General features: G+C 38.5%; 2 long non-coding RNA genes across 2 annotated transcripts; both read right to left on the bottom strand.

Moving 5' to 3' along the window:
- Positions 1–15096: 15096 nt before the first annotated feature.
- On the bottom strand, positions 15097–16093 carry LOC136245942 (uncharacterized). Its single transcript, XR_010696182.1, has 3 exons — positions 16000–16093; positions 15532–15642; positions 15097–15177 (listed from the first exon to the last, which is right to left on the bottom strand). It is a non-coding gene; the product is annotated as an uncharacterized lncRNA (long non-coding RNA).
- A 1935-nt stretch (positions 16094–18028) lies between these two features.
- On the bottom strand, positions 18029–19280 carry LOC136243723 (uncharacterized). The gene is made up of 3 exons (XR_010694978.1): positions 19242–19280; positions 19093–19179; positions 18029–18134 (listed from the first exon to the last, which is right to left on the bottom strand). It is a non-coding gene; the product is annotated as an uncharacterized lncRNA (long non-coding RNA).
- Positions 19281–23786: the final 4506 nt, after the last annotated feature.

Genomic DNA, 23786 nt, shown 5'->3' with positions numbered 1-23786 from the left:
TATGCTGCACTAATAGTCCCATCAAATGTATGAAAGGATGATGGAAGGGGTGTTAATGATGGACTATTAATGTTGGCTTCAAACAAAATGCTTGTGCTGATCGACCACAGACACAAACCCTATATCTATCGGTGGGCTTCAAAAAAAATAGTGATCCGCCATTGTCGGCTCATTTGTGTGTGTTGTGGTGTGCATTAATGTACGAATGAGTGCACCTTACCACCCTTGACATATGCTTTGTTCCCTTGCAGGGTGAGTGATACTTTCGAGGAAGACACAACTCGGTCAACTCATCCAGGACCACTTCAGGGCCGGAAGGTGGACGATGACTGACTCAAGTGCTCTTTATTTTCTTATTTAAAAAAAAAAATTTATGAGTATTTATTATTATTAATATTTTGTGCAAATCAATTTTAACTTCTAGTCATCTGGATAGTCTTTAGCTCACTCCTTAAATTGCCACAACTTAGATGTGAAATAGTTTGAAAGTTCTACAGCCCCTAAATGGAGACACAGCAAATTGTTTATAATGCCACATAATTATAATCCAGATGACTTGTTTGGCAAAATCTGACACATGTGTACTGAACCACTGAGAACCCTAAGGGGCGCTCTGTTGCATTGTAACCATCAACAATAACTATCAAAGCCTGGATGGCTTGTGGGCCTTAAGGTTAGGGGTGGTTGACTAATATTTGTTTTGTGTTATTTGCCACTAGTGCTATGATTTGTGGTATGTGTAGCCACTTCTGAGAATAAAAAAATGTGTTAATGATGGTGTTGAATGAACATTAATTTTTAGATGATGTGTTGTCAGGATACTGAGAAACCCTTGGGTTGACATAAGACATAATCAAGCTACAGAAGTGTCAATCACCAGCTGACCATTGAAGCTACCTGCACCTTGGTGACCACCTGGTAAACTGCATGCTGAATCTAAACCATCAACCTTAGGGTACGCCTACATTAATTTGGGTTCTACCTATTGACATTTTATCATCACCTAACCCTATTATGTCCAGATCCACGACTCCCTGTCACTAGCTAAAGATGTTCTAACTATAATAGTATTGTTGTTTGTGAAGATAGATTGACAAACATGACTGTATATGGCTCTATACACTAAACCCAGTCCTATTGCCTAGCTATACATAATTGCAAGTTTTGAGTTAAATGCCTTTTAAAAATTTTTTAAGGTGTTGAATGTCGCCAATGAATGAGGTAGTGATATGGTAGGACGTATACAGTAGTTCGAATTATCACTGGCATGGATTGCCATTGCACTTGTTATTGTAATGTTTAAAAGAAAACTTGACATAATAAGGAAACATAACAAATTAGCACAATCATTGTATAGTTCATCACCACCTGTAGCTGTCCCATTATGTCATCACCGTTAGAATTCCTATATAAAGGGTAAGCTTAAATGACAGTCATATACAGTCTACGATCTCATAATGACAAGCTTAGTCTTACTGGTGACTTTGTTCAATTGCTGCTTAGCAATGTTCTGCACTATTGGATTCGTGTCAGGGGTACACTTCAAGTCGGAATGGGCCAGTTATGTTCAACTGGTAATAGCTCAACATCAAAGGAACACACAGGGACCATGTGTCTTAAGTCCTACCCAATTTTCGATAATTTGGATGCAAAGTCAAAGTAGTGGTGATATTGAATCTCCTAGACAAGTAAGGAAACACACTTAGCCCTGTACTATGAAATGCCGTTCACCTTTTTTTAATGTATATAACAGATTGCTGATCACAGTATTGATAACAACTTTCCTGGAGTGATAATCTGGGATCCTATCTTACAATTCCCTGATATATTTGCCAGTTTTCAAAGTTCAATGTCATGCAATGAGGCTGGATGCGACAAGCACATGACATTTCTGACATGGCAGGATGGATCACAACAACGATATAACCCTCGGTGTATTTATGGTCTTGAAGGATGCGTATTGTTGGTGTGTAAAATTTACAGATGTCCCAATGGACATTTCATAGCAACTAGTGATCCTAGGTTTCTGGTCAAGTTTAACAAACGATGTGTGATTCCATTCTTTCTCCTACACAAAGCTGGTGTGACCCGTGAACTTACAGTATACTATTTTTCATCATTGTGCATTAGGAATTTCATTTCATGACATTCATAAACTCGTAAAGTGGTCCATTCAAACTCATCTGATCCGGAGGGTTATGAACAAACAATCTCAGCTGCAAGAAGCGTTAGAATGCCCTGACAATCATGTGACACACTTTTGAGCATTGATCTCATCATAAATTGTTTTGTTATTACCTACAATGAAGTTAAAGGTTTCATGTCATCTCTAATGTCAACGATAAAAGGTGAAATGATCAGTTGTGACCATACATTTAAACTTGCTTCTCATGTGGGAATTTATCGTTGTGGCAAGTGGGTTCCACAATATGACTCTCTGTTTATCATACAAAACAAAAATGGCGAAGTTTTGTACTGGCAGCTAACAATGGGAACTGCCTATTCAGCAATTCGTGATGGCATTGAACATTTGAAAACCAGGAACGATATTAAAATGGTAGTAATTGATAATTGCTGTATGTGGAGGAATATGTTAACTGGTAGTCTTGGTAATGATATAGCTGTTAAATTAGACTTGTTTCATGCTGTTAAAAGAATATCAACAGCTATATCAAAGAAACACCCATACTTCTTTCAAGCACTACAAGATTTTCGTCTGGTCTTCCGATCATGCGGTGATAATGGCATGATAAGAAAACAGCCCACGCCTTCTCCTGACAAACTGTTGCAGAACTTGCAGGTGTACTTATCTAAATGGACTTCTATATGTGACCAGAATTCAAATCCCATACTAACAACAGCAGTGTTTAAGGAAATAAACAACCTCAAAATTCATATCAACAGGGGATGTCTCAGTGGTATTCCAGCTCACTTTGGTACAAACAGGAATGAAAATTTGCACAGGTCTTTAAACTCAAGGTTTTCTGGTAATCGTTTGGGAGTTGAAGTAGCTGTGGCCTTTATAGCTGTGTTTCTACACATGTGGAATAACAAGCGGAATGACAATGACTCATCCAGCATATCCCAGTATCTAATGTCAAGCTTTGGTAGTGATGCATTACCCACCTATGAAGGACCAAAATTTGGTATAGGTGTATCTTCTAAAAGGACACACCTAATTGATAATGTACCTTTGTTAGGTAAATGCTTCAGCTCTGACACATGTAATACTTTACAGACAGTAGATCAGTATAAGCTTACCCATAAAGAAATCGAACTTACTAATGAAGATTCAGTTTACAATGTATTACATGATGCACTTAGTCTTTTATATGCACAGGAAGTACTTAATAAGATTTCGGATTCACATGTGCCTGTTGGCCGAGTAATGCCATTCCTTGAAGAATGCTCCAATATGCGTAGACAGGAAGATGGTATCCGGGGTAATGACTGCAGTGAGGCCACTCTAATCAATATACTGAAATCATTTGGATTGACACTATCTGAAGTTCCTAAGAATGGTGATTGTCTATTTTCATCAGTAATACATTACCTTAGGCAGGTGTTACAGTCAAGTAGTGACTTATGTTTGCTAGAACATTTACAATCAATAGGTATCAGAATTGATAGTCTGTGTGTGGGGTTATTGAGGAATCTAATGGTGGATGAATGGATTGGAAATCAACAAGAATATATACCTTTTCTGGATGACATCATTAACTTTGAGCAAGATGCTGATAATTACAGGGCCAGTGGTATTTACACTACCTCACTAGGGGATGCGATGTTGCTTGGGCTAAGTAATGTACTGCGTTTGCAAATAATAGTGTTTATGTCAATACCAAGTTGGCCTTACCTCACTGTTAACCCACATAGTGCCATTGCTTCCAAGGAATCTATGTGCTTGGCCTATACACATGACGGCAGTGGACACTATTCCCCTGTGGTAAAGCTAATGGAAGAGAATTGCATCACTAATGAAGCTGATGTTCCTGCTAAAAGCGATGATAAGCAGACATAACCTAAAAACAAGTCTTGTAGATGTGGGTGAGGTCAACCAGCACTGGATAGCAATCGTCACAATTGTACAAAAAACAATCGATATTCATCCAGATGTCCTTGTTTGAAGGCAATGGTATTGTGTACAGATAATTGCCAATGCTTACATTGTGATAATGGCAATGACGATGATGTACATAATAAATGTTCAGGTTAGGAAATAAAAAGGAAGAAGAGACCAAGACACTTTGAACAAGAATACTTGAAAAAAGAAGGCTGGAAATTTATGAAAAGTCATAATGAACAGACCATCAGTGGACTCTGGACAGAACACGGGCATTATGTATTTGTAGCTGCATTCAATGCTTTAAAACAAGACAGTAAAGACGTAAACGCCACAAACTTACTGCAGTTATACAACCAAGTACAGCAGGTTATAGAAAGGGATGGCATTGACATCATACTGGCAAACAAGACACTACCTCAAGTAGCCAGCAAACTGTCTCAGCAGGTAAAGGAAATAGACATCCAAGCAAAATGTGGAAAAATAAACTATTTACCTTGAAAAAAAAAAACCAAAAAAAAAACCGCTAACTCTACAGACATAACATACACATTGTGTGTTAATTCAAGCTAATTATCAAATACATTTGATAGTATTGTATGATTGTATAGCTCCTCCTATGTAATCACTTTTCAACTCTTGTAGTATGTACTTTACACAGATAAATTTAATTTGGTTCTTTTTTTGTATTCAGTTATGACTAATATACACATATATACAATCTATATACATACATGTAATAAAATTTGTTTGGCTAAATTGTACCTAAAATGTACTAATAGTTTCAAGTTGATATACCATTAAAGCTTCAGTGTAGATAAGGCATCTTGAACCTGGAGATAAACATTACACATTTTTCCTAATGCATACAGACATGGAACTATGTACGTTAATGTAACCCTACTACAAGGTACAATGTACTAGCTATAATCCTGAGCACAGAGTCCAATGCAACTGCCACATATCTTTCTTAGGTATCATGTAATGTGAATACCTGTCCATGTAATTTATATTTTTTTTGTTACTGACCATAACCATAGCCGTATTCATAATGATGCATACTTCCCTTAGAAATATACTTAAAGAAATACATAAGCCAGTGAACCGCAGTCAACATGTGTTTCTGCCGGCTTAACTGTCAAAGACATACACACTCTATGATGGTTGTAAATACATGGTCCTGAGTATAAAAGGGGTTTATGTGTAAGGCTAAAAATGTATATACAAGCCTGTATATATGAATACAAACATGCACACATGAACACACTGCACAGAGTAACACGTGTACACTGGAGTAAATTGTCAAAAACAATGTGTAGTAATAACCTTGCCATGGCTAGGACTACATTTTGTCCCACTCTCATTGACCCAGAATCAATATATGTAACTATGAACACACACTACACGTATACCAACCACATTATACAACCCATGCCACCTATACCCATCTCAAGTAATGTATACATTCACCATATACTAGACATGACCACCGCATTATAACACATACATACACACACATACAAAAATTGAACACTCACAATAGTTCTGTTGTATAGAGCATCCCATAAAGCCTATGAAGAATATTTAATTTTAACATACCATTTCAAAATGACTAATATAACTGCACGGTTATCCACTCTTTACACAACTGTTACACGCACTACACTCTGTATACAACCGTTGCACGCATTACATATAGAGATACATTACACATCAGGGATATTATGATTGGCAAAGAGTCAACAGTTTGAGTGGACCAATTTACATTTTCAGTGATACTGATACCTGCAATGTACATCTGCTTTAATGGTAGATACTAACCCCCTTCACAGGAAGCGTCAACATGCGCCTGCTTTCAATGGCAGATGTTGTCCCCCCACACCACTAGATGGACGCACTGCATTCAGTCATAGTACTCTCAGCAGTCAATGTGTATTATATTTGATTAGAATAAGGTACGATAGAGTTTGTAATGATACCCTACTGTGGATTTCAGATACATCTGCAGTAGCTATAAAGACGTGGGTGATCCTGGATAAGGTGGGCTGGTTAACTGTGTCATTAATCATCATATGTTGCGGTCTGGCTATATTTCCTAGAATTAACTTACATATATATTGTATAACCTTCCCAATGATTTATTCCTTAAAAGGGCAATGATACAGTCTGTACAATAATACCCGTATTAACATGGACCAGTACACCATAAGCCTTTGTGGACAAATCAATGAATTTTACCACAAAACATCAAGCCACCCTAATCTGAAAAGGCCCAGATTGCCCTTCAATCTTGCTCTGTTCATGCAATGACATGCTCCCATAGGTATACACAAAGGAGTCGAAATACTGATAAAGAATATTAATGCAGACACATCATGACTCACTCACATGCACAGGCGAGCATGGCATCCCTGTATAGATATGTATATATTCATACAAACATTACACACCACTCTTTACACTGCTCATGTGCATATACTACAAACACACACACACACACACGGTTTTTTTGTGTATACACACTAAGCCTAAACATAAACACTAAACCGTACACAGCCTTATACACAGTACACACACTACAATCACATACACCTTACGGTTTGTACTGCTGGTCGTTGCAGATCCAGAACTGTAGCTGCATGCCACAATACCTTCTTTATAGAATGCATCATATTGTCTAAAGTGTTACAATGCAATAATGGTTTGTTGTTGTTGGATGTTGCAATTATATCAAATATGGTCATGTTCTCATGAGGTCAATAAATATAGCTAAGGTCAATACATTATAAAATGAATTATTGATGGAAATGTCAGGATTCTAAAGAGGTTATATGATCAGGAAGATTGCTCCACAACTGAACAACATTAGGGGAAAAAAATAACCGTATTCAGTGAAAGTGTCAAAGTGTCAATTCTCGGCAATACTTGTACAAACAACTGCCCCTTGCCAGTGGCTCAGTCCTGTAGTAATTCATCACAATAGGTAACATACGTAGGTGTCCAACTGAGAATCTGTACCAGCTTAACAGATGTGACAGGCAGACTGGACATCCTGCAGCTGAATTCCTTACTAATTTCCTTTCAATAAACATTGATCGTGAAAAGCTACCTCAGTTTAGTTATCTCTACTAGTGTATATATACACTGAATGGAATCTTAGTGTGACAAAACATATGTTATAACCGGCTAGGGATTTGATTGTAGCAAGAGTCTATAACCCCCAAACCCCTAGCCCCCCATCTCACTTTTATTATGAACTCCTGGTTGTAGGAAAATAGAAAATGAATACTAAAATCATTCCACAAATGACCCAAAAAAAGTCAATAGAGCATAGTCATTAATTAGTCTGCAACGTGAGTCATTTCGAATATATCCATAGGTTCTTGGTGTCATGGACACTCAGCGATGACGAACTAACAGTAGAGTCACGTGACGGCCTGATATTTTGAAATCAGCTGTAAGCGAGCGGGTAAGCAATATCGAGTAGTTAATCGGAAAAGAGATTGATATCAGCTTAAATATGCTAGTAAGTGATCACCGTGGTCCTGATAACACACACGGGCGCCGCACTGAAATTGAAGTTATGATGGCCGCAGCCGGCAATGTACCATAGCAGTGCGTGCATATGGAATGGGACCCAGGGTGTTGATCACTATGATTGATTAGAATGTTATAATTGATTGAAACCGAACATGGGCGCTTGCTGTTGCAAACATTACAAGTAAGTTGTTTGACAGGGTATGGGAGCATGGAGCCAAGTACATATAGGTAGTGAGATCATGGTTGTATTATGTATAATGAGATATATCCAGTGAGATAACCACTGGCCAGCCTAAACTTAAAAGCCACAGTTGAAGTTTGGTGTACACATAATTGCTTGTACACTGTTGTAAGACATTAGCTGCATCCATGACTCAATATCATTGGCTTTGTAGTAATGCTGATAGTACACCACCTGCAGCTGCTGGGATATTAAAGGGTGAGATTTGTGTGCAGTTTCAAATGTACGTAGAGTTGTGATTTGTCAAATGTGTCTACTGTATGTATGGTATAAGGTTGTCAGTGCACGTGTGCGTGTAGTGTGTGTGTGTGCGTGTGCGTGTGTGTGTGTGTGTCTGTGTGTGTCTGTGTGTGTCTGTGTGTGTGTGATGTAGTGTATGTGTACATGCGTGCAAGCGAGTTCAACGGCTAGAGTTAATGTATACGTGTGCATTATCCAATTTGGTCAGGGCACTTTTTAATTTGGAAAGGTTAAAATTTTTTCTTTTGTTGCGGTATTGTTCTTATGTTTTCGAACATAAGTTTACTTAACTAATAGCAGGTAGTGTACAGACTGCGGACCCTAGGGTCACATAAGGACCATGCATACAGAGCAGTCCACAACAAATAGCTACAAGCAAGTTTACCAGGAATTTATATCATTGTATTACCCATGCTAGCCTTTAAGGTATACTTTCACGTTTGCGCAGATATGCGTTTGCGAGTGTATAAACATGAGTTGTATGCATAATATGTGTGTGGTTATGCGCCATGTGAATGTCTATGTGTTGTTAACGTCTATATAGCAGTGTTCTTGTGTGGCATGAGTGCTAATACAATCATGTGAATTGTGGTATTATTGTTTCTTTTTAATATTTGTTTAACCTTTTAGAAATTAATTATATTGATGAAGATAGGTGAGCCATTAATAACTTTCATTAGTTAATGCTGACACAGGGGTCTCAATGTGTTAAGTAATGGTAGATTGTTAAACATTCTCAAAGAAGGTGCTAACATTCTCTATTAACAAGTGGTCCTAAATTAGTCTATCAGGCCCCTTAATCAGACTTTGTCATGGGTTAGATCCTTTTTTATCTCCAAAAAAAACCCCTGTATGGTGAAAAGGTGTACTTTTGTTCACAATTGGTGTGCACGTGTGTGTGTATGTGGGGGGGTCCTCAGAACCCCTCTTGGTTATTTGCCTGTCTGCACATATACAAGTGGTATGCACATTTGTGACCAGATTAGCGAAAAGGGGGTCTTCCACACACATCCAATTTAACACATTCAGCATATCATAACTTTGAACATGGAGAAACTATGGACTTGAAATTTTCACTGTCGAGAGCACTAACATAGTGTAAGGGGTGGTACAATTTTCAGGTTTGTAGCTTTAGTGAGCATCACGTTATGATCTTTCAGATTCATAAAAGTGGATGTGTGTGGAAGACCCCTAGGCCTTTACGCAAATCTGGTCACATATTGTGCTTTAGTGTTCAAAGTGATGATATGGTTTGTATAGAGCTGTACTTAGACAGAGACACTTTTATGACAACAAAAGTTACACTGGTACAATTAACAGGGCACTGTGATACAGTATCTACCATTATTTACTCTTGTACTTTAATAGAACAAGTAGATTACGTTGGCAATAATAGAGGCTACTGAAGTAACTGTAATTTTCTTTATGCATGTATACCAAGCTATACTGTATTGTGTGACTTAGCTGTAGTCAAAAAGAATTATTACTTAATATTTGTATGTTTCCAGAGAGCCAGTGCAATGCACAGACATTTCAAGGCCGGTGCAATGTACCGGGTGTGCAAGGCCGGTGCAGTGCACTGAAGCATGACTGAAATAAGGTAAATAATTGAAGTGTTCATACAGTTGTCGTACATTGTAGCATACCAAAGCTGTATTACTGAAAATAAATAAATTAAAAACTTTATTTATCATGTTTAATGATTTGTTTATTCACTTTTTTTGTTTGTTTTAAAATGGATGCTGATCAAATTAAAAAAAAGTGAGTTGGCATTGTTTAGCATCAGTATGTTATAGAGGAGGGAATCCATTGCCAAATGACAGTCTTTCCCTACAAGTATGACAGTTACCTTTAGCAAAATATCACTAAAAGTATTTTCTAATTTGCACCTCAAGTTGCCTTACTGTCAGCAGTTCCAGGGGTGCAGACCTACTGTAGGAGTTTGACACTTTATTATAACACAGATTTGGCACCTGTTATATGTGACCAGATTTTACAGAACCGAACCAAATCGCACATCAGGCAAAATCAAACTAACACCACCAGTGAATAGCTACACTATCGTACTACAAGTTTTGACCCTCAGCACTACTCAAACTACACGAGGCTGGTTTTAGTAGACGTCTTTTCTGGGTGGTGTGGAGTGCCCAAATGGCGGTTTCAGGCCTTGTGAAGGACCTGGCCTGTCAAGAATCAGTGGCTTACTGGTGGACAGCCTTATAATGTTGGCCAGACGTGTTCTCTGTAGATTTTGCTACATATCAGCCACTAAGGAGCCAGCACAGCCCTGTAATCTCGTGTCTGGACTCCAATCGTGGTCTGCCTCCATTTTGAGGCCTATCTTTTGCCCTCCCCGTCACCCCCCAGCCTCCACCCTTTTGTGAGCACCAGTGATACTACTGCGCTCGTCCAACTGCTCAGATTTTCTATCTTATTTGGCGGGAAACTGTACAAGCAGCTACAAGTACTGGAAGTGGCTTGAAAGGTAACAGATTGATGCATCTTTTGTGTAAATTTCATACGCGTGCTTGCTATCCTTGGAGAGTTACGCTGGCTTCAATTCTTTAAAACCGTTTATCTCGAAACTTCTAATGTGCGATTTGGATCGTTTTTCCAAAATCCAGTCACATATACTGGTGAATGCATTGCTCAGCATGATGCACCTCAGTGATGGTAGCTACTACCTACCATCTTTACAGCTTCCCCAGTGTGTTTCCCACAATTAAAAATGGAGTGCTCAATGGTAGCATGCTCTGGCCACATTAAGTTTTCACGATTCCCAGTTAAGTGATGCTCCAGTATAAAGTTGCACGGGTTTAAATCATGGTGAATCCCATCCTCGTCGCCAATATGTCATGTATCAACGTCTGAAAAGTTAGCTTTACAGTAGTTATCATATGTACGCAAAATAATAAAAAATAAAAAACCGGCTATCGTCTATTACATATGGATCAGGAATGCCATAGTCAACAGAATACAATGCCAAACACACAGCCGACATAGACACAGGTACTGTTAATGGCACCTTGAAATGTTATATAACATATCACTAAATTAGTTAATCAGTCTATCACATACTTTAAAGTTGTATATATATATATTTAGTACAAAGAAACATAATTATTTGGATACCAAACCACGATACTGAATTGTTTGTTTGGATATCCAAACCCAAAAATACAGAATTGTTAAGATACCCATACAAATAGTTAGTTCTCCTTGTAGGGGTAGATACTAGTTGGATAGTATGCGACAGTATCGGTACTTCGCATATACACTGTACTGTAGAGTCATCGAGGCATGTCATTTTAAGTAGATTAAATAAATTTCTATGACAAAATAATTGATGGATAATTTAATGGAAGACTCAAGTGATAACTTGCCATTTAAACAGCACTGACTATCGTTCACTGCAATATTGTTAGAAAATGTTTTGAATTTACTCAACATGGTGTTCATGCATGTGTTAATGAAATCATCAACCCCAATTTTGCATTATAAATCATGAACAGATAATCTGTTATGCAACTAAATTCGTATCACACAGGTTTAATACAAAATAAAACGATAAACCACACATGACTCCTAGAAGGGGGCCATCCTATAAGTTAAAAGATAATCACGATTAATAGTTTGTTCTGTATTGTATTGGGTACAATATCTTTTCCTAAATTGTCGTTTATGCCTATAAACATGTACTTCGATCCAGTTACAACCTAGCTATCAATCAAGGTTCCTCTAGTTTCCTCTAGTATATGTTAAATGGAGCCTATATTGCAACCCAAGTGCTTAATCAGTAATTATTGTTATGTTATGTTGTTACAGTTACATGTGTGTTGTTATTGAATTGTTTCAGTTTACTCGTCGATGAGAAGAAGATTCAGACTGATTACATTTTTTTTAAATTAATGTACTAAGAGCTAATGATTAAATCAATTAGAATCAATACACAGATCTAACCTGCTTGGCTAAAGAGATTAGATTAACCTGTCACTAGTTTCATCACTTTATAATTTGTATTGCAATGATCCCCCCAGATTACCCACTGACCTGGATAGTAAAATCAGATGAGTCTAACCCTAAGAGAGGCATGTACTAAGAATATTTTGGTAGGTAGCAATTAGACATGCATTACAGAGAAGTGCAGAAGTGGACACAGATCCAGGTCAGAGACATACAACTTCTCCAGATGATTTAAAACTGATTTGTACTCCAGCTCAAGTCTTGTTCTCCAGTTCATATTCTCTGTGCTGATGCTTATTGACACTAATATCTAATATATAGGTACCACCCCTTGCAAACAGGCTGGAGGACAAGACCGTGATTTATTATACTATTATATTATAGCTGAAAATCCTTTCTGGTTAGGGTAAGATTTCTTTTATGGGAAGGGGGGGGGGGGGGGGAGGATGGGGTTATTTGGAAGCTACATCCTATTATACACTAACACTACTCATTCTTGTGAACTACTAAAGCCTCTGCGCTCAAGTGTTAATTGCATCATGTAAAATCATTTTAGGTTAATTGAGTATCCAATTAGATGGTTAACTCCCTCTTGTATATTTTATGTGGATTACATTATTAAGTACTCACTAAAACAAAACCTTGATGCAAATTTTCATAAGTTCATACGAATATCAATATCGTAACAATGGACTATACATTGTCCTCAATATTTTACGCATGGATACTCATACAGCACTACTACCCATCACTCAAGTTATATGGTTTGGGACAGCCAATAAGTACGGGAATTTGAAGTGCTTTTTTTTCAAATCGGGGATTGCAGTTTAACCACAAACCACCCACTTTACAAATTTCACTTAACAAAATGCCTTATGGTGACCTTTATGATGCTTTCCACTATTTGGAACATCAAATGATGCTTAATTGTAGGCTCCACCCTCTCAATATGAACAACGCTGATATCGGGAGGGAAACATCCACAACCCACAATTTTTTCATAGAAAGGTGTCTTTCAAAATAAATAGTAACTTGATGTGTGAAGGAACAATGTGCAACGTAAATTGACCGTGTATGGACCACAAAGTGATTTTAATCCTAATACAACACACTTTTCTATAATATGGTCTGATTATACATGTAGGTACCACAGGATAACACTTGTAGTCGTGTGTTTTATTAGGATTAAAAATCACTTTATGATCTGACCCTAGCATGGTCAATTTATGTTACGCATTGTTCCTTCATTATTATTTATTTTGAATGACGTCTATCTATGTAAATTTTGTGGTCGGTGGGTGTTTCCACTACCAAAATTATCCGTTTTAATACTGAGAGGGTGGAGTCTACAATTAAATATCATTTGATGTTCTAAATAGAGGAAAATGTCATAGAAGTCACCATAACGCATTACATAAGTAAATTTTATAAAGTAGGTGTGGTTAGTGGTCAAACTAAAAAACCCAATTTGAAAAAAAGCACTTCAAATTTCCATACTTATTGCCTGTTACAAGCCAAGTAGCTTGAGTGAAGTGTAGTAGTGTTGTATGAAATACATGTGTGAAATATTGAAATCAATGTAAAGTTAGTTGGTATGCCACACCCTCATTAATAATATGATAGTGTGTTTGCATAATATTATGTAGTCATAATTAAACTATAGGAATTTTCTTAGCAGGTAAATACTTAACAACCCATCTAATTGGATTCTTTGGAAACCATTTGAGATAAATTATATTGACATTCGATAATTCATTATATAACTGTAAGATAAAGGAATTAGTAAAATTTGATTTTGTGTAGTCAATGCCATCACAAATCAATTGCAATGCTCAAGTCAGATAACTCATTTTCTCTATTGCCTGGCAAGGCTGGCATAGACCTAAATACAGACCTCTGTAATAGAAATTGTATGGCACATACGTGCACAGTTTTAGATTAAGCAAACACACTGATATAATGTTGTACATTGTAAGTGTACATGTAATATTAAACACTCGAAATAATTGGACACATGATTTTATGATATGATGAAGTCACAAGTCACTGATGATATCCATGATGCTGGCACACCGATGATGTACATCTTGTACATCTGGAGCATGCATCACCCCTTGTGGTAAATCCTCCATTCAAATATCATATTAGACTCCATCAGCTGTAAGTAGATACCAATATGCCTACTTGAATCCAGTCATTGTAAACTCATTAATATTATTGCAGATATGGTAGACAAGGCAGGTTTGGTTACACCAAATACAAACTTGTTTTGCATATCAAATGCTTTAAAGAGCAATCTTACTTGAAGTAATTAATCCTGTTCCACCCAGAGTAGAGAGTGACAAAAACATCCGCAGCTTAAACAGCCATAAACTATAAAGTCCACACAGTCAATATGGGTAACTCATCATCGTATGTATACTGTCAGTGTGTCCACTGCATGCTACAAATTTAAAGAATATGCCATTATGTGAGCAAGTGTGTGTGGGTGTCCATATTTGTGTGAGTGTCTGCATGAGCCAGCATAGTCAAGTGGTTCAGAGCATCAACGTGTTAATCGAAAGGTTGCAGGTTCGATTCCCAGTCAGGACACTTTGGTTGTGTTGTTGTTTCCTTGAGCAAGAAACTTTAATCACATTGCTCCAGTATCCACAGCTGTTAAATGGGGACCTGGTGTTAACTAGGGAAACAGCCCACCAAGCTGTAACATCAGTGGGTACCTGGTAATAACTGGTGAAGCAAATATCAAACTGTTGTCCATGTCTCACTGATGGGTGGTTCAGTACACATGTGTGACCCGATTTTGCAAAACAAGTCATCTGGATTACAATTACGTGGCATTATAAACAATTTGCTGTGTCACCATTTAGGGGCTGTAGAACTTTCAAAGTATTTCACATCTAAGTTGTGGCAATTTAAGGTGTGAGCTAAAGACTATCCGGATGACTAGGAGTTAAAATTTATTTGCACAAAATATTCATAATAATAAATATTCATAAAAAAATTTTTTTAAATAAGAAAATAAAGAGCACTTCAGTCAGTCATTGTCCATCTTCCGGCCCTGCAGTGGTCCTGGATGGGTTGACCGAGTAGTGTCTTCCTTCAAAGTAGCACTCACCCACAAGGACCGCTGCAAGAGAACAAAGCATATGTCAAGGGTGGTAAGCTGTACTCATTCGTACATTAATGTAGACCACGACACACAAAAATGAGCCGACAATGGCGGATCACAATTTTTTTTGAAGCCCACCAATAGATGTGTCTGTGGTAGATCAGCACATGCATTTTGTTTGAAGCCAACATTAATAGTCCATCATTAACACCCCTTCCATCATCCTTTCATACATTTGATGGGACTATTAGGGCAGCATACATACACAAAGTTGTGCAGCACATGCACATCTGGTAGCTAGTTGTCAGCTGGCAAGTGTGACCGTGCGTGTGGGTAACTCTAAGGGTGACATACAAGACAGTGGAAACTCACAGTATTTTATGTCCGTGCGTGACACGTGGTTGATGGATGACGCCATCACAACACTGGATGGGTTGACCGAGTAGTGTCTTCCTTCAAAGTAGCACTCACCCATAAGGACCGCTGCAAGGGAACAAAGCATATGTCAAGGGTGGTAAGCTGTACTCATTCGTACATTAATGTAGACCACAACACACACAAATGAGCCGACAATGGCGGATCACAAATATTTTTTTTTGAAGTCCACCAATACATATAGGGTTTGTGTCTGTGGTCGATCAGCACAAGCATTATGTTTGAAGCCAACATTAATAGTCCATCATTAACACCCCTTCCATCATCCTTTCATACATTTGATGGGACTATTAGGGCAGCATACATACACACAGGTGGGCAGCACATGCACACCTGGCAGCTGGTTGTCAGCTGGCAAGTGCGACGGTAACCCCAAAAGTGTCATACACGACAGTGGCAACTCACAATATTTTATGCCCATGCGATGGTGAAAGGTAGCCATCACAACACTGGATGAGTTGACAGTTGTGTCTTCCTCTAAAGTAGCACTCACCCATAAGGACCGCTGCAAGGGAACAAAGCATATGTCAAGGGTGGTAAGCTGTACTCATTCGTACATTAATGTAGACCACGACACACACAAATGAGCCGACAATGGCTGATCACAATTTTTTTTGAAGCCCACCAATAGATGTGTCTGTGGTAGATCAGCACATGCAATTTGTTTGAAGCCAACATTAATAGTCCATCATTAACACCCCTTCCATCATCCTTTCATACATTTGATGGGACTATTAGGGCAGCATACATACACACAGGTGGGCAGCACATGCACATCTGGTAGCTGGTTGTCAGCTGGCCGGTGCTACGTGCGTGTGGGTAACCCTAAGGGTGTCATACACGACAGTGGCAACTCACAGTATTTTATGCCCGTGCGATGGATGAGACCGTGACGGGTAACGGATAAAGGTAGCCATCACAACACTGGATAGGTTGACCGAGTTGTGTCTTCCTCCAAAGTAGCCCTAACCCTAAGGACCGCTGCAAGGGAACAAAGCATATGTCAAGGGTGGTAAGCTGCACTCATTTGTACATTAATGCAGACCACAACACACACAAAGTAAGTAAAAGGAGCAGACAATGGTGGACATTTTTTTTGAAGCCCACCCATAGAGATAGGGTTTGTGTCTGTGGTAGATCAGCACATGCTTTCAGTCAGAATCACTAGTCTGTATACACGTGTCCACAGCAAGTCAACAGAATTACATTCAAGTATATGTAAGACAATGTCAGCAACATCAAGATGCCCATGAAGGACTTCACATCCAGTGATGGAGGCTATGCTAATCAACGCCCAGTCACATGATCGACCATATGTCAAGGGTGGTAAGCTGCACTCATGAGCCTTATCCACAATGACGATTAGTGACATCAAAAATAAAAATGGCCCCAATAGTTGGGGGACGGTTGTAAATTTTGTATGGGCGACTTTTGAGAAGAAAATTTTTGAACGATTATATCTCAGCCAAGAAACAAGATATCGAGCTCTAACCCTCAGTTATGGTTTTAAGATAGTACCAAGAGTTCATAATATAAAGAAAGGAGAGAGTATCTAACTCTGAATATACCCCATAGAAACACTCCGCATAAAGTTCCTCGTAAATGTTAGTGTATTTTCTGCAAACTGTTGACACTTTACTATATCACACATATTTGACAGGTGACAAGGGACTTTGGGACTCAACGTGGCAAGGGACTTTGTGCCGAAAGGAACCAATAACTGCATTATAAAGAGAGGCACAAATTCCAAATCTAGAAAGTGCATAGTAGTTTGGCAGGACACACTACCGGAAAACATTACCGTAACAGTCTGCCAAGGTGATTATAAGTTTTTGTGACCTTGTGGGGACATGATCAATTTTACACTTACACAGCTACCAGTGTGCCAGTGGAAGGGGTGGAACCCAAGACAGGGCCATTGACTAAACCAGCCAGCCCTGATGGTAAACGCAGGCTTCTTATAATTACAAACTAATATTGTCTGTGTCTACAGGTAGCACAGAGCCTGTGGATGACAACAATCGTACAATAATAGAACCAAAGGATGATCAATTTTTGGCAGGTGAGCACACTAGCCACGCATGATGTCATGGTTTATTTAACATTGGACAGGTGAGATCACTAGTAGCAGTGATGATGAAGAGGGTCATAATGGGCAGGACAGCGAGAATGGAAAAAGGCGTACAACAAGGAGCAGCTCAACCATTCCAACAAAGAAATGGAAGAAGAATCTGGATCCAAACAACCCTTTGGCTAACTAAACCCACACACACACACACACACACACACACACACACACACACACACACACACACACACACACACACACACACACACACACACACACACACACACACACACACAGTACAATTGTACACCATTTATAAACTAAATAGTAATTGTTGTTCTATATACAACCAAGACTCACAGTGTTATTTGATGAACCATTTTTGTCGGTCTCCTATCTATTGCAAACCCGCCTTAGGGTTGGACGAAACCACCTTGCCTTTTCTGCGATCGGTATTTGGGATGGCGAGCACCTATTGGAATGTTCACATCAATTGTAACAATTGCATCAGGGACTTGACATACTTGCTAAACAAACTAGCATATTCAGGTTACATGGTCTACATGTGTACTAAAGTAGAAAATAACAAAAATTAATATGTATCAGCGGCTTGCCACGGTGGGAACAAATTAATAATCCAATGTTGCAACTAGGGGGACATCTCCAAACTGATTTTGGTACGCTTGATAACTCCTGACCCCCCCCCCCCATTAACATCACACAGTGGAAAACTCATGTCTCCAACTCAAAAGAATGCTTACTCTGTTCTCCAGCATTTCAGGCAGAATAAACTCAAACCCACAATCGCAGATAATAACTTCCCGCGTACCAATACCAAAATAAGTTTGGAGATGCCCCCTAAGCACAGTGGCGGATCTAGGATTTTTAAAAGGGGTTTCTGAAAGTTGTTAGACTATAGTGGAATAAAGTATCTGATGACATTTCTCCAGAAAAGTTTGAGATTTTAGAAGCTCTGAGATTGGATTTTAGGCTGCTTTTAGTTAGCAATTACAACAAATCCAATGCTTTAAATTGTAATAGCTAACTATAGGGCAAAGATGGTGACTCAGTATAAGCTGTAGCTTTGATTGCTCTATTAGAGTAGTTACTTGACTGCTCTATTAGAGTATCTCGATTGTTTTTAATGCAGTGGGAGATGAAAAGTGAAGTGTTGCTGAGGGTTTGATAGCTATAAATGGTGTCAGTTAAGTGCAGCTGCATGCATTCTACTGATATACAGTAGCACTATAGTTGTTTGATATGACAGATTGTCAGTACAACAATGTTTATGTATTTAGACTTCAACTGAGCTAAATTCAAAAGGGGTTTTCTGTCGAAACCCCAGAAACCCATCTAGATCCGCCACTGAAGCAAGCACACAGTGCACCATTTATACAATAGAACACTATTGCTCTATAACCAGCACTCACAATGTTATTTGCCGGAACCATTATTGTCGGTTTCCTCCCGTTGGCAACCCCGCCTTTCCTGCAATCGTTATTTGAAACGGTGTGCGCCTATTGGGATGTTCACATCAATTGGATTGGGGACTTGACGAACTGATGGTTGAATCACTAACCTATTCAGGTTTAAGCTTGTCCGCGCTGCCGATGGTATACGAGGGGTCCGCAACGCAACCTGAATCTCGTACACCTTGTGCCTGAATCTTTGTGAATCTTTGAATCTTATCACGAGATTTTCCGGAATTTCCCGGATATTGATCACGTGATCTACTTTAAAAATTCGCGATCAGCTGGAGGTGTTACCTCGTGTCGTTCGAGGTGTCGTGGTACTGACTTGGCTCGCGCAAGAGCTCACCTTTGTCTGTTGCTAACACTGGTACGTTGTGATAGCTGGCAATAGCTCAGGTGTTGACTGTGTTGTACAATAGTTGGTTATTCGATCAGTGCGAGCTCGATGTCTGAAGCTGCAGTGGATTTGGCTCAGGACTTGGACAGATGCGAGGGCAGCTCGGAGCGAGGTGTGGAAGGCAGACTAAATGATGACAGGTACATAGAAAACAAACCACTTCGCGTATGGACACGTATGGAGGACAAAACTTTGCTGTTAAATCGTGTTAAATCCACGTTTCATCAAGAGGTTTTGTCAAGCTAGGTGAAAAGCCTAATCCTTGAATAAAATCAACAGTCTTAATAGTGCTGAGATTAAATTGAGGACTGAATTGCATGCCATGTTGTGCTTTTTCAATAATACCTAGCTAACAGTCAAGCTAACAGTCAAGGTTGAAGTGCCAATTTCCTCATATTCATTCTTTGCAAGATACCCTGAAACAAGATTTACAGAAAATGACACCAATGCCCACAGGATTGACATTGTTGCAGATACTTTTGGTAAACCGTAATCATTGGGTAGTAGCATCAGCTAGTGGAAATGCTGATAGTGCTGATGTTATTCTATATGATTCTAAGTACTCTTTGCTCCATGAGAACACGAAATTACTGCTGTTGCAACTTAATTGTGTTTACCAAGAACAAGTATTTTACCGTTGGAATTGCTAATGTTAACAAACAATCTGGAGGCAATGATTGTGGACTGTTTGCAGCCGCTTATATTACCAGTATTGCCCATGGACAAGATCCATCATCAATTGTGTACAATCAAGGCTTGATGAGAGAACACTTACTTACTTGCCTTGAGACTAAAAGAATGGCCCTATTTCCAACTATCAGGGAGAGAAGAGTGCTTCAATCAAAGATTGTGAAAATAGAAGTGTACTGTTACTGTAGGTCACCCAAAATGACAAAAAAAGGAAATGGTGTGATGTGGCCAAATGACGTGTAAAGAATGGTTTCACTTTGAGTGCATAGGCACTGATAACAATATTGTACCAGGACAAAAATGGTTTTGTAAAAACTGTAAATGAAAAGTGAAATCCTTACAGTTAATATGTTGTTAGTGTACACACGGCATGATTACTTGTCATGCATGATCTTGATGTCGGTGTATAGATGCATATAGTCATTATAGTGCATAGTTTTATTCGAGTCTCAGTCCAACTTAGCCATCTCCATGGCATGTACTAAAAATGGTGAGGTATATTTATATACATGATACATCTGCTACAAGAAATATTACACTTGTACATATATGTATATACGAGCAGCTAGCTACAACTGCAAATTGCCTAATGGCAGCCTATGTATATATATATAAGCTGGACATTCAGTAGTTAAATTTTGGTACAAGGAATCATCACACTGAGCCAGTATGAAGAGCTAGCTAGCTACTGACTCCATGCTGCTTGATCAGTGTTGTCCAAGTTACGTAGCTACAGTGCCAAACTTATGATATTCACTAGCTGAAATATTTAGTCGCAAGAAAGCCGACCTCTGAGCTTTGGCCGGGCTAAATTTGATTGAATCCTCGAATCTCGGGTGAAGCTCACTGAATATAAACTGAATCTAGGGTGAATCTCACTGAATATACACTGAATCTCGGGTGAATCCCACTGAATCTCGAGTGAATCCCACTGAATCTTGGGTGAATCCCACCGAATCCCGGGGAATCTTAGTGAATCTCGACTGAATCCCTCGGAATCCCTGAATCTCCGTTGAATCCGTAAAGATTCTGAATCTCGTACGCGATTTTGCTGCGTTGCGGACCCCTCGATGGTATAGCACGTGTCCTAACGAATAAACGAAGGTTGGGCGAAACGACAAATTCCTCACCCAAGTACGGAAACGTCCACTTCCACGTAAACAACCACCAATATACGAGTTGAGCTCAGTACCACGCTTTCACGCCGCCATTTTAATTATGTGTGCACGTGCATCAGGTGAGGTGGATATGGCACACGTGAGAGCATAGATTACTATGTGAAGGTATAAACAAGTTTTAAACAGTTTACAATACAGAACACAAGTAAATTAAAACTTGAGATAATATATACACAGATCTGAAGCGATGTGTATGAGTATTACAAGTTAATTTTTGCCACAGCCGGAATTACTAGACTTGGGATTCCAGTTCACTGCAATGTGGTGAGTCGTCAGTACAACAGATGAGACAGTGATGATGCGGATGTCTATATTGGATGATAAATGAAGTAAGCAGGTTGATACACAATACACAATATTAGTAAGAATCAATTATTAATATTACTGACCAGCATTGGCTATCTAGCATATAGCTTCAGTTCTTATACGACTATATATAAATGAGGTAGCTAGCTTGGATTTGATGAATGAAATACTGTTTATGTGTATGGGGTAGCAATATATGATATACTATAGGAGACTGCTAGAGACTATATGAGAGTACTAGAGACTATAGGAGACTATAAGAGACTGTTAGAGACCATAGAGACTATAGGAGACCATAGGAGACCACTAGAGACTATAGGAGACTACTAGAGACTATAGGAGACTATAGGAGACTACTAGAGACCATGGGAGACTACTAGAGACTATAGAGACTATCAGAGACTATAGGAGACTGCTGGAGACTATAGGAGACTACTAGAGACTATAGGAGACTACTAGAGACTATAGGAGACTATAGGATACTACTAGAGACTATAGGAGACTACTAGAGACTATAGGAGATCGCAGAGAAATACTAAAATATAGCTTGAAATACTGAAATATAAAGCTTTAAATAATGAAATATAGCTTTAAATACCAAAATAATGTATTTTATTTCTTTATAATTCGTGTGTGCAACACGAAGACAGCACCAAGAATGTTGTGAGTGTGGTTCCATATATCACTTAAGACACCAAAAACACATTCTCAAATGGTGCATGAGTATGGGTCCACATTAAGTCTCTTGAAATGCAACCCAAATGACCTGATACTAACACACTATAGACCAATAGCACTTCAAGTTCTCACATGCATATAGAAGTACAGTTGATGTACTCTATAAAATTGACGAGGATGCATTGATTTTTATTGCTGAAATTTTAAATGACATGTGCTCTTATACTATAGTACCTGAGAACTAATACCAGTAGTATATGGCTATGGGAGAGTAAACTTCACAACTTCCTTTTTATCCCCTAAATTCATTAGGCTATCATTAGTTGTACAAGAGATGATATGGTGACACAATTAGTACACACATAAAGTATCCACTATAGCTGTCACAACAATGGATCAAATATATCACACCTAATAGAAGTGAATACTTGATTATCTGACCTTCGACTATCCACATACTTACAGTAGATGTGTCTGTTCTATTAGAGTATTTCGTCTAAGGTGTGCATTCCATTAGAGTAACTCTGTATATAAAATGGGCTTTGATTATCCAAACTTTTGATTGTCTGAACATGTCTTGGTACCTAGGGGTTAGGAAGCACTGTACGAGTAATTTCTTTACAGCCATCAGCCAGGCATTATTTAGACAAGTAAAGGACAATACGTTTTCAAGTACAACTACCTTATAAATCATGGAGTAATAAAAGTACTTCTTCAAATTTACCATTGGATAAAATAGCAAATAACTTGCACTAAATCTACTACACTAACACTAATGCAGCCTTCAGGTGTGGGGGGATACAGGTAGCATATTGTGCATTGAGGTGAGCATACATTTCTATGTACAGCAAAATACAATTGGCTATATACACTCCAGCAAAAAGAATATACCATTTTCTTAAAGACGGTGATATCAATAACATGTAGCCATCAACAAAAATTAGTTGTGTGGAGGTGCTTTACAGTACACACACTGGTGCTATTGTAATATACATCTAAATGCAAAACTTCAATCATGTCTTTTGTTGTTGCCATTACCCTTGAATGCTCAATGTCAAACTATTCATTGCTAAACATAGATCAGTCTATCACAAGATCACCGTGATAATATGGACTCATTGTTCCACACCTCAATTAGACGAGAAGTAGCTTGGTTAAAATCATTCACAATAACAATGTGAATCCACCTACAAATTAAGAACATCACACTCAATCATAGATTGTCACACAAAATCATCATCACCAGTGTTGGGAGTAACGCGTTACGTAATATTATTACTTTTGTGATATAACAAAATATGCTATAAAAACAGGTAATATAACTCAAGTTACTAATGTAACATGTTACCTAAGTAATATAGTTACTGTAACAAATCTATTATTACATAATATTATTACTCTAA

This window comes from Dysidea avara, chromosome 2 (assembly GCF_963678975.1).
Source record: "Dysidea avara chromosome 2, odDysAvar1.4, whole genome shotgun sequence".
NCBI classification, from domain to species: domain Eukaryota; kingdom Metazoa; phylum Porifera; class Demospongiae; order Dictyoceratida; family Dysideidae; genus Dysidea; species Dysidea avara.
Note: the sequence above shows the minus strand (reverse complement) of the source record. Positions and strands in the feature narration are given on the sequence as shown.